At 49.9% G+C, this 16,483-nt stretch overlaps 1 protein-coding gene across 1 annotated transcript in view; it reads right to left on the reverse strand.

Annotated features, from left to right (window-relative positions):
* The window catches only part of LOC147114637 (uncharacterized), a 39,732-nt gene that overhangs the window by 8,290 nt on the left and 14,959 nt on the right, over window positions 1–16,483 (reverse strand). Inside the window, exon 2 of the mRNA XM_085992471.1 lies at window positions 1,750–1,965. The gene's annotated coding sequence lies outside the window, so the exon portion shown is untranslated. The remainder of the gene's footprint in view (window positions 1–1,749; window positions 1,966–16,483) is intronic.

Genomic DNA, 16,483 nt, shown 5'->3' on the forward strand with positions numbered 1-16,483 from the left:
CACCAGCAGAGGGAGGGGAATGCGTAGGAAAGTAGAATCAAAAGGCATGGGTTTAGATGTGGTGTTATAGGTTAATAAAGGTGGTGTGGGGTGAGCTCATGGAGGGTTAGATAAATGAGGACAAGGATTTTGAATCCAACGTTGGAGGGACTGGGAGCCAATGGAGGACAGAGATGATGGATGAGAGACAGGATTCAGGCAATTAAGTTGGAGTTTATGTAAGGGGAGGCTTGGGAAGCTGGTGAAGAGGGGCATTGAAGAAACTGAGTCTGAAGATGACCAAAGTATGAAGGTTTTGTTGACTTTGGGGATTAAGAAAGGTAGACAATGTAGTGGAGGTAGAAAAACTGGTCTTGGTGATTAATAGGTGAGGTTTGATATTTAGCTTGAGATCAAATGGGGATGTTCGCTGATGACTGCACAGTGTTCAGTGCCATTCACAACTCCTCAGATAATGAAGCAGTCCATGCCCATATGCAACAAGACCTGGACGACGTTCAAGCTTGGGCTGATAAGTGCCAGGTAACATTCGTGCCATACAAGTGCCAGGCAATGACTAACTCCAACAAGCAAGCGTCTAACCACTGCCCCTTGACATTCAACAGCATTACCATCGCCAAATCCCCCACCATCAACATCCTGGGGGTCACCATTAACCAGAAACTTAACTGGACCAGCCACATAAATACTGTGACAACAACAGCAGGTCAGAGACTAGGTATTCTACAGCAAGTGGCTCACCTCCTGACTCCCCAAAGCCTTTCCACCATCTACAAGGCACAAGTAAGGAGTGTGATGGAATACTCTCCGCTTGCCTGGATGAGTGTAGCTCCAACAACACTCAAGAAGCTCGACCCCATCCAGGACAAAGCAGCTCACTTGATTGTCACCCCATCCACCACCTTAAACATTCACTCCCTTCAGCACCGGCGTACAGTGGCTGCAGTGTATACCATCTACAAAATGCACTGCAGCAACTTGCCAAGGCTTCTTCGGCAGCACCTCCCAAACCCGCGACCTCTTCCACCTAGAAGGACAAGGGCAGCAGGCGCATGGGAACACCACCACCTCCAAGTTCCCCTTCAAGTCACACACCATCCTGACTTAGAAGTATATCACCGATCCTTCATCGTCGCTGGCTCAAAATCCCGGAACTGCCTGCCTAACAGCACTGTGGGAATACCTTCACCACATGGACAGCAGCGGTTCAAGAAGGCAGCTCACCACCACCTTCTCAAGGGCAATTAGGGGTGGGCAATAAATGCTGGCCTTGCCAGTGACACCTACATCCCATAAACGATTATTTAAAAAAAAATGAACACCAAGGTTGCACACCTAGTTCAGTTTGAGTGAGCCGGGGAGGGGATGGAGTCGGAGGTAAGGATACTGATTTTTTTTAAAACAAGAGCCAAATAAGATGCCTTCTGTCCACCCAAAGAAATTTCTGGCTTATCCAGACTTGATGCTGGACAAGCAACCTGACAACACAGAGGTGATCATGGAGTTGAGGATAGTGGCGTAGAGGTAGATCTGGGTGTCATCAGCATACACTATACTGCCAAAAGGCATGAGGAAAATAAGTAGGGCCACGGTTAGAACCTTGGGGTACTCCAAAAGTGACCAAGCTGGGGTGGATAAGCCATTGCTGTACGACACAAATTTCATCCCATGAGATAAAATGATAAACAAAAAAAGACAAGATGTGGTAGAGCATGGGACACAGACTCCAAAATTTGTTAGATGCAGTACCTAAAATATAAGAAATATTGGACCCTGAACCCCTTCCAAAGGGTGGGCGGTTATGTTGCAGAAATCCAACCAACATCTTCCCTCCATCGCGTAGTGGTTATGTTATCGGACTAGTAATCCAGAGGCCTAGAATAATAATCCAGTGGAACGTGGGTTTAAATCCCACCGTGGCAGTTTGTGGATTTGAATTCAGTTTATACAAAAATCTGAATAAATCTGGAAAATAAAAGCTGGTATCAGCAAAAGTGACAATTAAGCTGTCAGGCTGTCATAAAAACCTGCCTTCCTTGCCCAATCTGGCCTACATGTGACTCCAGTCTCATACCAAGGCGGTTGACCCTGAAGTGCCCTCTTAAATGGCCTGGCAAGCCACTCAGTTGTTTCAAACTGCTACAAAAGAAAGGATTGGATGGTGGACTTTGACCGAGAGAACAACCATGTGATAGATCTATGCAACTGTCGGCAAAGTTACTGCTTGTAACTGAGCTCTAATGTGCTTTTACTAGTCTTGCAAGAAGTCATTTTTGAAACTAAAGTATTGGCAATGCAAATTAACTGTGAATAAGTAAGCCATATGTACACACACGTGTATGTGTGTTTTCCAATTTCTTTTATGACTCAGATTCTTCTGAATATTAAAGTTTATTTTAGGCAATATTATTTAATGTTATTAGGTTTCTTTGTCAGAAACCACTCAAGTCACGTATTAGATGAATACTCAAGAATTAATTAAATAGATTTGTAGATTATAGCATACATGTGGCATCTGTCATCACCTCAGTCTGGGATTTTAGCGAGCAGTGATATTGCCGATCTTGGGTCAGTGCTAAGCAATTTTGGATGATGATTGACTCGAAAATGGCTACATAACTCAACACTGCGGTCCTAATGTGGCTCTCGAGAGCACAAAATCCAAGTGGTGCAAGTCTGCTCTCCACTAGGCCATTTCACACCGGTTTGAGTTGAAACCAGCTGTGCAGAACGTCACTGTAACATAGCTAAAGCTAAATCCTGCGGTTGGTGGAAATCTGAATTAAAAATAGAAAATGTTGGAAACACTCACCAGGGCAGGCAGCACCTGTGGAGAGAGAAACAGAGGTAATTGCCCCGATATTTACAGGGAGATGGGGAGGGTGCAGTAGCACGGGGAAAACTTGTCAAGGCCGATCTTAATAGCAGGGTCTCTCATGAGCATATTGTACAGCCAAATTGACAGTCTGACCAGTGGGCGGGGATAAATGCTAGAGGCAGAGGGCCCCAGCTGGGGCAAATTGTGGCTGGTCCTCGGCACTGTGAAGGGAGCATCAGCTCTGGGCTGTGATCAGGAGGGCTGGGGTCTGTTGATCGGGAGGGTCAGGGGGAGGGTCGGTGGGGCGGGTCCTCCCGATCACCAAACGTCCCGATCAGCAACCTCCCGATCACCAACCCTCCCGATCACCAACCCTCCCGATCACCAACCCTTCCGATCACCAACCCTTCCGATCACCAACCCTCCCGATCACCAACCCTCCCGATCACCAACCTCCCGATCACCAACCCTCCCGATCACCAACCCTCCCGACCACCAAACGTCCCGATCACCAACCCTCCCGATCACCAACCCCCCCGAACACCAACCTCCCAATCACCAACCCTCCCGATCACCAACCCTCCCGATCACCAACCCTCCCGATCACCAACCTCCCGATCACCAACCCTCCCGATCACCAACCCTCCCGATCACCAACCCTTCCGATCACCAACCCTCCCGATCACCAACCCTCCCGATCACCAACCCTCCCGATCACCAACCCTCCCGATCACCAACCCTCCCGATCACCAACCCTCCCGATCACCAACCTCCCGATCACCAACCCTCCCAATCACCAACCTCCCGATTACCAACCCTCCCGATCATCAACCTCCCGATCACCAACCTCCCGATCACCAACCTCCCGATCACCAACTCTCCTGATCACCAACCTCCCGATCACCAACCTCCCGATCACCAACCCTCTCTCCAACCCTCCCGATCACCAACCCTCTCTCCAACCCTTCCGATCACCAAACATCCTGATTACCAACCCTCCCGATCACCAAACCTCCCGATCACCAACCTCCCGATCACCAACCCCCCCGATCACCAACACTCCCGATCACCAACCCTCCCGATCACGAACCCTCCCGATCACCAACCACCCCCCCCGATCACCAACCCTCCCGATCACCAACCTCCTGATCACCAACCCTCCCAATCACCAACCTCCCGATCACCAACTGTGGTGTATGTGCCTTTAAGAGCCCCTGTGTACTGTAATGCCGGTAGTGGCCACTCGGGCTATATAAGCCTGTATAGTGTCTTGTATCTTTTAGTTCACCTCCAGACTTTGTTCAGTAAACACCTGTTAAACCAACTCCTGCATTCCGTGTCTCCATTAACACACAGATACAACAGTGGCGACGAATTGGAAACGGACTTACCTGCAATTCGGCAGCACCACAAGGAGATCGATTCCTCAGACGAAGGTCGAAGAAAAAAAAAAAGAAAAAACTCTGGTTTCACCAGCTAGCCGGGCTGGTGGCAGGTACTGCAATAATCCTTCCTGGGTGGCGGGCTGGGGCTCGATCGGCTGGCTCTGCAGCGGGGCCGAGCGGCGGAGGCAAACAGAGACGGAGGGTGGAGCACTCGGGAGACGGCCAGCGCTGCAAAGCAGGTCGGCGTTCGGACCAAGCAGAGGGAGGGAAAAGTCCCAGAGAGTCCGGCGGGAACGAGTCTCCAACTATTAAAAATATCTGTATAAATAAAAACCGCGGAGAACAGCGTTGTCAGCAGCGGCAGCGGCGGGAAAGCGCGGGAGGCGCCATTTTTTTTCAGGATGCCTAAGACTGGCAATATTACTGCTTTCGATAGTGATGTAGAGGATTGGACCACATATGTGGAAAGAGTGGAGGTATATTGCACAGCGAATGAAATAGAGGATGATAAAAAGGCATCGGTACTTCTAAATCTAATGGGCGCAAGGACATACGGGCTGTTACGAAACTTAATCACTCCAGCCAAACCGATGGACAAGAATTTTAAAGAGATTGTTGATACCCTACAGGAGCACTTAAACCCAACACCGCTGCTGATAGCGGAACGATTCAAATTCTTCAGGAGGAATCAGCACAAGAATGAAAGTAACGTTGATTTCCTCACCGAATTAAGAAAGCTGTAAAAGCACTGCCAATTCGGGGCAGGACTGGCAGATTCCCTTCGAGACAAATTTGTCTGCGGTCTCCTAAGTGAAGGAACACAGAAAAGGCTACTTTCTGAGAAAGATTTAACACTGGACAAGGCTTTCAGTGTGGCTGTATCATACGAAGCAGCAGCAAGGGGAGCTGCAGAGATAAAGCAAAAGCCACAGGACTTCGGCACCCATGAAATGACACAGGGTTTCGAGAGATGTTATCGCTGCGGCAGATCCAACCATGACCAGAGGGACAGCTGGTTCAAGGACAAAGCATGCAGGCAATGCGGAAAGATGGGACACATTGCACGTGTATGCCGATCTGGAAACAAAAAATCCACTGACAGAAAAAAAATCAATAAGGAAAAGTACAGAAAAGTACAAATGATGACGGACAGTAGCTCCGAAGACCAGAAGAGCGATAGCGACTCCGGAAACAAGAGACTAAGCTGTCTCAAATTACATAATGTAATTGCCAAAGAAGATTACCAGACCATTTGGGTTACCCTCACGATAGCGGGGTCCCCAGTTAAAATGGAGCTAGATACAGGATCAGCTCTGACCGTCATAAGTCGACGGGATTACGAGCGGCTATTTCCGTATATACCTTTGAAAGACACATCCATTATCTTGAAAACATATACGGGGCAGAAAGTATACCCCAGAGGGAAAATAAGGGTGCCTGTTGTATACAACGGCAAGGAAATACAGAAGTTGTATTTATACGTTCTGCAAGATGGTGGTCCACCGCTGTTGGGACGTGAATGGATCAGGAAGATACGTTTAGACTGGCACTCCATTCAGGCACTGACGGTGACCAGTAAGAAAAAAAATGATGATGACGTCATACCTGAACGATTAAAAGACATCTTGGCCAACGCCAAAGAAGTGTTTCAACAGGAACTAGGAACCTTGAAAGGCGTCACCGCCTCAATAAAAGTGGAAGATGCGGCAATTCCCAAGTTTTTTAAGGCAAGGCCGGTGCCATACGCAATTCGTCCAGCAGTCGAGGCAGAGCTGGAGAATTTGGAAAAGGCAGGCGTGTTATCCAAGATAGATTGGAGCGAGTGGGCAACACCCATCGTCCCGGTCATGAAGAAAACGTTGAATAATGATAAAGCTGAAGAACAGAGAAAAATTCGCATCTGTGGGGACTTCAAGGTGACTGTAAACCCGGTCCTTCACACGGTACAGTATCCTCTTCCGAGGATAGAAGATATTTTCGCCTCACTATCAGGAGGGAAACGTTTCACCAAAATTGACTTGGCACAGGCATATCTACAGATGGAGGTTGAGGAGGCCTCTAAAAAGTATCTCACGATAAACACACACAAAGGCCTGTACCAGTACAATCGACTGGTTTTCGGAGTAGCATCAGCTCCAGCTATCTGGCAAAGAGCTATGGAGCAAGTCCTGCAAGGGATTCCGAGGACTCAATGCTACCTAGACGACATCCTTGTAACAGGAGAAAACGACAATGAGCACCTTGCCAATTTGGAACAGGTGCTCACTAGGCTGAGAGAACGGGGCCTACGAGCAAATCGCCCCAAGTGCGAATTTTTCCAGAAACAAATATCATATTGTGGCCACATAATTAACGAAGAAGGGTTGCATAAGACACCTGAAAAAACTGAAGCGGTCATAAAAGCTGTAAAGTCTGTAGGTATTATAATGAATTAATACACAGACTACAAGAGTAACTTTAACAGGACTTTACTATTCGAAGGTCAGGGCGAATCTGCCCAATAAATTCTGCCACAGCACTTATATACCGGTGTGGTCACCGTTGGTATTACAGTATACAGCAGCCAGGATAAAGTAGTGCCACACCTAAAATAGTTCTCTTAAAGGTGGACGGTTACATACAATAGTTCTCTTAAAGGTGGAACAGTTACATACACTACAATCCTCCCTTTTTAGCTTACAACATACTTATTCCCCATTAACATAACATCATAACATATCCAACTTCATGTTACAACAGTTCACAGAGGTAGTCTCTGCGGAAACAGTTCACAGATTCAGTCTCTGCGGGAAACAGTTCACAGATTCAGTCTCTGATCTTCTTGACTCGGTCCGGACCACGCCTCCGTGGTGTAGTCGGGTCACCTTGCTAGAGGGACTCATCCCATAGTCCTTCCCTAGACTTAACAGCTTTACTTCCATCACTTCTGAACCAGCATTGCTGACTTTTTAAAACAAACAAAAAACAGTTGGATTGCCTTGGGAAATTTTCCTACCTTCCAACTGATTTGGCTCCGTTCGGGGGACCACGTGTGTGATCGGGTAGAGGTAATAATGGTTCAGATGGTTATCATCTTCTGCTTTGTCTTTTCCTTTTTTGCTTCTTGGAGACTCTCGGAGCTCCATTGTCAGCTGCCAGCTGTAACGCCACCATCTCCCTATGTTCCTTAGACTTTAAGTGATTCATCCTGATTTCGGCACTTTGGGAGTTCTCGGCACAAGCTGGGCAGACCAGGTCCTCGTAATATTCAGTGTCACTCAACAGATCATGGTAATATTCGGTGTCGTCCTGAGCTAGGCCAGCGAGAGGGTCTTCTATTTCCTCCTTACCCAGCTGGACATTAGCCGACTTTTGTTCCAAATCCCGACATCTGTCCTGAAGAGACTTCATCATGCGTTCAGATTCATCCCGCTTTTTCTGGGCTTCCTGCAAGTCTTTTACTAATGACCTCATTTGTGATTTCAATACTTCAACTTCATTCGGAGATTGATTGATCGGACTATTCAATCCCTCTACTGAAGTAGCTGTTTCAGTATTCTGTTGTTCTACATTTCCGTGCGTCAGCGTACTTTTGGCATCCAAGGGCTGTTCTGCTGCAGACTTCTCAGTCTGGGTTGCCATCTCAGCTCTTCCAATGACTTTTCAGAGCTCCCTTCCCTTTGAAGATTGAGGCTCGTATTTAAGTTTTTCCCATTTTAGAGTTTTATCCCTCAGCATATGAATGAGTTGGCTGACTGTTAACTCTTCTGCCATCATCCATTTCCCATTAGCTGCAGGGCTGTTTAGAACCTTGCACTGGGGTCCCTTTGCTGCTTCTACTTCGCCATCATCCGCAGCCTCCACCATTCGAATTTCCACAAATGAACCGTCCGGTGATGCTGCACCCGACTTCAGTAGGAGCTCGGAATTCATGGCGACCAAATCAGCCTTTTCTGCCTGCAACCTGCTAACAAGCGCCTTCAGTTGCTGAACATCTTGCTCCACCAGATTAGAGCACGCACCTTCAGAGACCGAATCAGCTTTGATTCGTTTGGCCTCCTCGCACAGACGGTTTGTGTGCTCCTGCTCCATTTCCTCCCCCAGCTGCTTCTGTTGTCTTTCCAGATTCTCCCACTCTGTGTCCAAGAACTTTTTCATTGCTGTTGTCTCTTGCTCAAGACGGCAACTCAATTGTTCTAATTGCTGTTGTAATTTGAAATAAAGTTGAGTTTGAGCTCGGTGTTCCTCAGTAATGTATATGTCTGTAAACTGGACAGACTCAGAATTCTCTGTCAAACTATGTTGTTGTTGTTCAGTGGAATTCTGTTCTGAAACTTTGTTCTCCTCTGGAGCATAAGCCTTTATGCACGCCTTCGTTTTTCCAACCTCAGTCAGCAAGTTCATTTTAGACTTGTCTTTCATACTTGGGCTGGTCTCATCGTCATCCGTTTCAGAGTCTGAGCTGATTGTCTGCACCGAGTCCTCACTCGTTATTGCTTTTAGGTAGTGCCATTCCATGTCTATTTTCTTGATCCACTCCCGTCCTAGAAGTGGTGGTCCTCCCTCAGGTAGTACATATAAGTCCATTCCTGGGTGTTCTTTGCCCCTGTCTCTCACCTTGACTCTTATCTTCCCCATGGGGTATACTTTATGCCCCATGTATGTCTGCAATACGAACTTGGTATCTCTCAAGGGTATATGTGAGAATAGCTGGTTGTAATCCCTTCGATTTATGACTGATAGGGCTGATCCAGTGTCCAACTCCATTGTCACTTGGACTCCGGCTATTTTTAGCATGACCCAGATAGTTTGTAGGTCAGCTTTCTTACTCACATTGTGAATTCTCAGACTACCCAGTTCCTGGCCGTTTGGGTCTGAATCCGAATTCTGTTCGTCTGAACTCTTCTCAGCCACCTTGTGTACTTTGTTGTACTTTCCCTGTGATGGCTTTTTTTGGTTGTTGGTCTTCTTTCCTGACCGGCATACTTTAGCTATGTGACCAAGTTTGCCAGATTTTCTACATTCCTGGTTTTTAAACCAGCATTGGTTCTGGTCGTGTGTTGTCTTCCCACAATGATAACATTTCGTTGTACCCGAAGTAATTTGATCCACACTGAGTACCGCTGCCTTTAGCTGCATTTCCGCAGTTCCTTTCGCTGCGGCTTCGTGCGATGCTGCAATAAGGACAGCCCTCTCAAGTGTAAGGTCGTTCTCTTCGAGTAGTCGCTTTTGCGTTCCTTCCTTCGACAGCCCGCACACGAACTTGTCTCGCAATGCCTCTGTCAGATTTCCTCCAAACTGGCAGTATTTCGCTAGTCTACGCAGTTCGACCAAGTATTCCGCGTTGCTTTCCTCTTTCCGTTGCATTCTCGCATAAAATTTGAATCGTTCCGCCAACATCAGCGGTGTGGGGTTCAAGTGATCCTTCAGAACAGCAACAATATTATCGAAAGTCTGATCCACCGGTTTAGCTGGTGATAGAAGATGCTTCAATAACCCGTATGTCTTCGCGCCCATCGAGTTTAGCAAGGTTATAGCTTTATCATCATCTTCTATTTTATTGGCCTCACAATATATCTCGATACGTTCTACGTACGTGGCCCAATCTTCCACCTCGGCATCGAAGTTGTTGATGTTACCATGCTTAGGCATCTTCACTATCTCTCACTATCTTTCTGCGAAACAACAGGATTTCTCTTTAACTTTTTAACTTTTTCTTTTTTTTCCAAAAATGGCGGTTTCCTGCGCTTGTCTTCTTCCCCCCTACTGGCAAAATGGCGGTTACCCGTGCTTGTCTTCTTCCCCCCTACTGGCAAAATGGCGGTTTCCCGCTCCTGACTTCTTCCTCTGGTGGGAGGGGTAAGCTTTGCCCTCGGGCGACGACCGCTGGTTTACGGGGTTTGTAGCCTGTGCGCCGGCTTCAGTTTATTCTGAAGCGCGCGCTAGAAAAGCCGATCGCGTTCCTTGTTCCCCCCCCCTTCTTTTCGGCAGGGGCAACCGGCGCTGGGGACAACCAGTTGGCGTCGGACAGATCCAGCTCCTGGTCCTTCACGGCAGCTGCTGTAAGCCGCTGGCCGGAACCTCGCTCGGTCTCTCTCGGGCTCTGTCTCTCCCGCTCGCGCGGCTCTCTCTCGGGCTCTGTCTCTCCCGCTCGCTCGGCTCTCGCTCGCTCTCTCTCGGGCTCTGTCTCTCCCGCTCGCGCGGCTCTCCCTCAGCGGCTTTAAACGCCTCTCCCAGACCTCCCGCAGTCCGGTCCTTTCCTCCCCGGCTGCGGCTGATTCTTCGCGGGTTATTTAGTTATTTATTTATTGCCTCCACGCCTTATGATCCCGGTCGCAGCGCCTCGCGGCCTCGGTAGGTGCCCGGCCTTTTTCGCTCCAATCGCGCCTCCCAGCCCTCTCGCAGTCCGGTGCTTTCCTCCCCGGCTGCGGCTGAGTTCTCCGTGGCTTATTTATTTTTATATCTTCCCGCGCCTTACGATCCCGGTCGCAGCGCCTCGTGGTCGCGGTAGTTATCCGGCCTTTTTCGCCGTCGCGGTCTAGCCGTCTCACAACGCTCCCCAGCCCGCTTGTACCGCGGCTTCCGTGCTCCACGCTGCCCCGTCTCAGCGCCTCTGGGCCCGACTTCTGTCCGGCTCCTTTCCCCCTCGACCGTGGTCGAGCTCACTGCCCTTATCCTCCGTATTTTTTTTTATTTTTCCCCTTACTCACAGTCCACGTGGCCGACTTGCTTCTCTTGGCTGATCGGCTCACTTACCACCGTGGCAGAAGGGACAATCTGTGCCTGTTGCTGATGGAAGGCTTCGTGTCTGAATTCTTCCTTCTTCCTTGCTCTGCAGACTCGAGTTTTCTCTCAGCAGAACGACGAGGGCGGGTGCCTCTTCTCGACGCTCGTTAACAGCTTCGGATGTATCGTTGCCGCAGGGTAAGATCGAACTCGTCGCCACTGTAAAGTCTGTAGGTATTATAACGAATTAATACACAGACTACAAGAGTAACTTTAACAGGACTTTACTATTCAAAGGTCAGGGCGAATCTGCCCAATAAATTCTGCCACAGCACTTATATACCGGTGTGGTCACCGTCGGTATTACAGTATACAGCAGCCAGGATAAAGTAGTGCCACACCTAAAATAGTTCTCTTAAAGGTGGACGGTTACATACAATAGTTCTCTTAAAGGTAGAACAGTTACATACACTACAAAAGCCCCTGCACCTGAAAATGTCTCACAATTAAGGTCGTTCCTGGGATTGATAAATTACTATCATAAATTTTTACCGAACTTGTCAACTGTTCTGCACCCTCTTAACGAACTGCTACAAACGGGAGTAAATTGGAAATGGAGCGAAGACTGTAAACGTGCCTTCCATAAATGCAAAGGCTTGATCACGTCCAAGGAAGTTTTGGCTCATTACAACCCATCACTGCCAATCAGACTGGCGTGCGATGCATCCCCTTACGGCGTAGGAGCGGTATTATCGCATAGATTCCCTGATGGCTCGGAGCGGCCGATAGCTTTTGCGTCACGCTCATTGAACTCAGCTGAGCGTAACTATGCCCAGATCGACAGGGAAGCACTCAGCCTGGTATGGGGAGTGAAGAAATTCAACCATTACCTACACGGACAAAAATTTACCTTGTTGACTGACCATCAACCCCTCGTCTCCATATTCAACCTTAAAAAGGGCGTTCCCATAATGACAGCGCAAAGGCTACAGAGGTGGTCCCTTTTCCTAGGGGCACACCAATATGACATAGAATACAAAGGATCAAAACAGCATGGAAATGCTGACGGTTTATCGCGTCTACCATTGCCAACGGTAGAAGAGGCACCTACAGTTGACCCAGTGGAGATGTTCCACTCAACCATAGTGGAATGTCTACCAGTAACAAATTCTACCATTGAAAAGGAAACGAGAAATGACCCGACTCTCTCACGAGTCTACGATTTAACGGTGAAGGGATGGCCAGCACATGGCGAACCACTGTTGCCAGCATTCTCGCAAAGAAGAGAACAGCTGTCAGTGTGCCGAGGAACCTTGATGTGTGGATCCAGGGTGGTGATTCCACCCAAACTCCAGGATAAAGTGCTAAAGGAGCTTCACGAGGGGCATCTGGGTGGAGTGAAAATGAAGAACCTAGCCAGAGCATTTGTGTGGTGGCCAGGTATCGATGGAGACATCGAAGAAATGACCAAGGGCTGTCTAGGATGCCAGAAGGTCCAAAACGCCCCACCACAAGCCCCTCTACATCCATGGGAGTGGCCCTCATCTCCATGGCAAAGGGTACACATCGACTTTGCTGGTCCATTTATGGACTCAATGTTCTTAATCGCGGTTGATGCACACTCCAAGTGGCCGGAGGTGATAAAGATGTCCTCCACCACCACGGAAAAAACGATCACAGTATTAAGGACCATATTTGCCAGGAATGGGCTGCCTGGACAGATCTGTTCTGATAATGGACCGCAATTTGTGTCCGAAGAATTCAGGAAGTTCTTAAAAAACAATAGGGTTAAGCACTACACGTCCGCCCCATACCATCCCGCCACCAATGGATTGGCTGAAAGGTTTGTCCAGACCTTCAAGAAGGCCATAAAGGCCATGGGTAATGAAGACATAAATCTACAGCATAAGGTAGATAACTTCTTGTTTGCATACAGGAATGCAACACATGTGGTTACAAACCAAACTCCCGCCATGATGTTTTTCAATAGAAGACTAAGATGCCGGTTGGATTTGATCAAGCCAAACATCAGAAGGGACGTAGAGAACTGGCAATTTCAAGGCATGAATGAAAGGCCAACTAGAACCTTCCAGATAGGTCAACAAGTTTTGGCCCGGGACTACCGTACCGAGAAATGGCAGCCTGGAAGTATTTGCACACGACTAGGACCGCTGATGTATACCGTGGACATTGGAGAAAGCATAATAAGGCGCCATGCTGACCAGATCATAGAGTCATCCGAAAAGGGACAACCTACACCACAACTCTATATGCCTAATGATGAAGCAGAGATACCCATAGTATCTACCTCCGATCCGGTGATACTGGAACCAGATGAACCCGACACTGGCATTCAAACCGAATCGACCTTGCCAAAAGAACCTACTACACCACCGAAAACTACTACACCACCGAGGCGTTATCCGGACCGAGTCAGGAAGCCTCCTGAGAGACTGACTTATAATTGACTAACTGCAGCAAACGTGTAAATTATTGTTCTTGTAAACATGTTAATTAATGATTACTTAAAATGTTATGTACTGGTTGTCTAAAAGGGGAGGAATTGTGGTGTATGTGCCTTTAAGAGCCCCTGTGTAATGTAATGCCGGTAGTGGCCACTCGGGCTATATAAGCCTGTATAGTGTCCTGTATCTTTTCGTTCACCTCCAGACTTTGTTCAGTAAACACCTGTTAAACCAACTCCTGCATTCCGTGTCTCCATTAACACACGGAAACAACACCAACCTCCCAATCACCAACCCTCCCGATCACCAACCCTCACGATCACCAACCCTCCCGATCACCAACCCTCCCGATCACCAACCCTCCCGATCACCAACCCTCCCGATCACCAACACTCCCGATCACCAACCCTCCCGATCACCAAACGTCCCGATCACCAACCCTCCCGATCACCAACCCTCCCGATCACCAACCTCCCAATCACCAACCCTCCCGATCGCCAACCCTCCCAATCACCAACTTCCCGATCACCAACCTCCCGATCGCCAACCCTCCCAATCACCAACTTCCCGATCACCAACCCTCCTGATGACCAGCCTCCCGATCACCAACCCCCCCCGATCACCAACCCTCCCGATCACCAATCTCCCAATCACCAACCCTCCCGATCGCCAACCTCCCGATCACCAACCCTCCCAATCACCAAACCTCCCGATCACCAAACCTCTCTCCAACCCTCCCGATCACCAACCCTCCCAATCACCAACCCTCCCGATCACCAACTCTCCCGATCACCAACCTCCCAATCACCAACCCTCTGGATCACCAACCCTCCCGATCACCAACTCTCCCGATCACCAACCTCCCGATCACCAACCTCCCGATCACCAACCTCCCGATCACCAAACGTCCCGATCACCAACCCTCGCGATCACCAAACGTCCCGATCACCAACCCTCGCGATCACCAAACGTCTTGATCACCAACCCTCCCGATCACCAACCCTCCCGATCACCAACCCTCCCGATCACCAACCCTCCCGATCACCAACCCTCCCGATCACCAACCTCCCAATCACCAACCCTCCCGATCACCAACTCTCCTGATCACCAACCTCCCGATCACCAACCCTCCCGATCACCAACCCTCGCGATCACCAATCTCCCAATCACCAACCCTCCCGATCACCAACTCTACTGATCACCAACCTCCCAATCACCAACCCTCTGGATCACCAACCCTCCCGATCACCAACCCTCCCGATCACCAACCTCCCGATCACCAACCTCCCGATTACCAACCTCCCGATCACCAACCTCCCGATCACCAACCCTCCCGATCACCAACCCTCCCGATCACCAACCCTCCTGATCACCAACCTCCCGATCACCAACCTCCCGATCACCAACCTCCCGATCACCAACCCTCCCGATCACCAACCCTCCCGATCACCAACCTCCCGATCACCAACCTCCCGATCACCAACCCTCCCGATCACCAACCTCCCGATCACCAACCTCCCGATCACCAACCCTCCCGATCACCAACCTCCCGATCACCAACCTCCCGATCACCAACCGTCCCGATCACCAACCCTCCCAATCAGCAACCCTCCCGATCACCAACCTCCCGATCACCAAACGTCCCGATCACCAACCCACGCGATCACCAAACGTCCCGATCACCAACCCTCCCGATCATAAACCCGCCCGATCACCAACCTCCCGATCACCAACCTCCCGATCACCAAACGTCCCGATCACCAACCCTCGCGATCACCAAACGTCCCGATCACCAACCCTCGCGATCACCAAACGTCCTGATCACCAACCCTCCCGATCACCAACCCTCCCGATCACCAACCCTCCCGATCACCAAACCTCCCGATCACCAACCCTCCCGATGACCAACCTCCCAATCACCAACCCTCCCGATCACCAACTCTCCTGATCACCAACCTCCCGATCAACAACCCTCCCGATCACCAACCCTCGCGATCACCAATCTCCCAATCACCAACCCTCCCGATCACCAACTCTACTGATCACCAACCTCCCAATCACCAAGCCTCCCGATCACCAACCTTCCCAATCACCAACCCTCCCAATCACCAACACTCCCGATCACCAATCTCCCGATCACCAACCCTCCCGATCACCAACCTCCCGATCACCAACCTCCCGATCACCAACCTCCCAATCACCAACCCTCCCGATCACCAACCCTCCCGATCACCAACCTCCCGATCACCAACCTCCCGATCACCAACCCTCCCGATCACCAACCTCCCGATCACCAACCTCCCGATCACCAACCCTCCCGATCACCAACCTCCCGATCACCAACCTCCCAATCACCAACCCTCCCGATCACCAACCTCCCGATCACCAACCTTCCAATCACCAACCCTCGCGATCACCAATCTCCCAATCACCAACCCTCCCGATCACCAACCTCCCGATCACCAACCTCCCGATCACCAAACGTCCCGATCACAATCCCTCCCGATCACCAAACCTCTCTCCAACGCTCCCGATCACCAACCTCCCGATCACAAACCCTCCCGATCACCAAACCTCTCTCCAACGCTCCCGATCACCAACCTCCCCATCACCAACCTCCCGATCACCAACTCTCCCGATCACCAACCCTCCCGATCACCAACTCTCCCGATCACCAACCCTCCCGATCACCAACCCTCCCGATCACCAACCCTCCCGATCACCAACCTCCCGATCACCAACCCTCCCGATCACCAACCCTCCCGATCACCAACCCTCCCGATCACCAACCCTCCCGATCACCAACCTCCCAATCACCAACCCTCCCGATCACCAACTCTCCTGATCACCAACCTCCCGATCACCAACCCTCCCGATCACCAACCCTCGCGATCACCAATCTCCCAATCACCAACCCTCCCGATCACCAACTCTACTGATCACCAACCTCCCAATCACCAACCCTCTGGATCACCAACCCTCCCGATCACCAACTCTCCCGATCACCAACCCTCCCGATCACCAACCTCCCGATCACCAACCTCCCGATTACCAACCTCCCGATCACCAACCTCCCGATCACCAACCCTCCCGATCACCAACCCTCCTGA

This window comes from Somniosus microcephalus, chromosome 7 (assembly GCF_052327205.1).
Source record: "Somniosus microcephalus isolate GS21.2 chromosome 7, FLI_Smic_1.0, whole genome shotgun sequence".
NCBI classification, from domain to species: domain Eukaryota; kingdom Metazoa; phylum Chordata; class Chondrichthyes; order Squaliformes; family Somniosidae; genus Somniosus; species Somniosus microcephalus.